At 36.7% G+C, this 2,139-nt stretch overlaps 1 long non-coding RNA gene across 1 annotated transcript; it reads left to right on the forward strand.

Moving 5' to 3' along the window:
- Positions 1-493: 493 nt before the first annotated feature.
- On the forward strand, positions 494-1,344 carry LOC137188963 (uncharacterized). Its single transcript, XR_010929564.1, has 2 exons — positions 494-892; positions 1,007-1,344. It is a non-coding gene; the product is annotated as an uncharacterized lncRNA (long non-coding RNA).
- Positions 1,345-2,139: the final 795 nt, after the last annotated feature.

Here is a 2,139-nt window from a genome sequence, read left to right on the forward strand (position 1 = left end):
TATGGTGGCAACATGAATTATCTCCTTAGTGTCATTCTCCATGGTGGTGTAGCTGCAGTATTGTGCACAATGGCCTGGAGAATCATTTCTTCCATCCGCTGATAAAAATAAAATCCAAAAAATTAAAAAAACACGAGTTAGCTGCTTACATACAGTCACACTGCCATTGCCTAACCTCTTCAATACTTATATTACATAGTAAACAAAAGTTTAAGCTACATACCTAGGACCACAACATCTTTCCCTTGAAGGCGACCGAGGGCCTCAGCCCTCCTCTCTTCCCAGTAGTCCTTCACTTTGTTGATACAGTATGTGTCCTGAATGGAGAAGAAGGTGTTGTTGTTCACCATTCCAATGTTCATAAATTTGAAGAGGAGGGCAACCTTTGCATAGTTATTGCCAGACAACAAAATGTCAGTGGACAACAGAAAATCTCCAGCTTGCATCCCAAAATTCATTATAGGCTGGGAATTCCATATATATTTCCAATATAAGGGAAACACTGAGACGTGATCACTATTTGCTGTTTCCTCTGTACTTACATCCTTCTCCAGTTTATTCATCTCCAACTGCAACTTAATTTTTAACTTTCATTGACGGACATCCTGTGAAAGAGAAAATGTGTCAAAGAGTATGATAATGCTGGTAATAGTAAGTTGGTTCTCTTATGTTGCCTACACCATGGTTTTAAATATACATATGATATTATCTAGCCTAGTGATAATATAACCACAGTCACTGATCTCATCATCATTTATTAACCATGAACAGGGACAAGTGTTGCTCTTCACTTCCACCATGAAGACTGAAGCCGGATGCAGGGATTGAACCGTCAACCTTCTAGTAATAAATTTGCTCCTATAACCTTTAGAATATGACTACCCGCCTACAGGTAGGCCTATACGTTTAATCTGTCATCAATTTTGTGACAAGTTATCTCCTTCACCTTGTTAATTGTACCAGTATTGGCCTTTTTGGTGAAAACTCCTTTATATTTTTCATATAGTTTCATCAGCAGGTTTGTTCTGCTGCTGAGAAGAACAAAGCCCTAGTTTTCTTTTCTTTTTGCAACATAATATTGTCTTTTCAACAATCGACTGTTCTGGACTGCTTATTCTAGTTTGGCTAGAGTTAGCTGGCTAGAGTTAGCGTTGACTAGACACGGCTAAGCTGCGTTAGTGACTTCATTGACTTTTAAAATGTATGAATATGGCAATGCCGTTTGAAGTTCAGAGTTGTTCTTTAAGGTAAGAGTTAAAGCTTTTAACAATTGTATGAATGAATGAATAAATGTTTTACAATTGCAATGTTGAGTTGGCACTTGAATGAATATCTGAAATGTGATCATGAATACTGTCTTTATTTTAATCATAACAAATAGACTTACACTGTAACAGTTCAATTTATAAAAAAGTAAAGAGATGTTTAATAATACATTTTCAATCTCATCAAAATACTATCTTTACAAGAGAGCAGAATCAAGTATAAAATTGTCTCCAAGATGGCAGCATGTTTCTTGTCTGTTGTCTGTGCGACTATTCTTGTGTTGACCTAGTGATATCCATTGTTTCTGAAAAATTACTGGTCAATTCTGTGAGTTGTTCGAATAATAATACCACTTTACACCTGTTTCAGCTTAAACTTGGATCATATGTGAAGTGTGGCTTACATTCTCGCCTATTCTGGAGGACCTGAATCACCACATTGTGTGGTGGAGTTCTAAAACTCAGCACCTGTTTGGGTAATCACATAACATCAACAGATGACTGAACAAATACTCAGTTAAAACTGGATCAATTCCAAATGAATGAGTGAGTCCAGACAGCTCACTGTAACTTCAACAAGCAAACTACCTACTGCACATTATATGATCTCTGCTGCATTCTTGTTAAGGAGATAAATTCACACAACAGCCACAGAGACATTTAACCATCAGAGATTAAATGAGCGACTAAATACACAAAGAGAGAAAAGCTGTATCTGACTCACCTTATCTGATGTCTTCTTTCATAGAGATGAAGTATTGACGTATTGATGAAGTATAATGTCCATTTGTGGCTGTTGGTCATCTTGCTTGTTAGTTAATAGAACTTTGTGGCTGCTGGTTAACCAGTCTAATATCATTAGCAACAATGACAA

The sequence above is a fragment of the Thunnus thynnus genome, chromosome 9, assembly GCF_963924715.1.
Source record: "Thunnus thynnus chromosome 9, fThuThy2.1, whole genome shotgun sequence".
Classification (NCBI taxonomy): domain Eukaryota; kingdom Metazoa; phylum Chordata; class Actinopteri; order Scombriformes; family Scombridae; genus Thunnus; species Thunnus thynnus.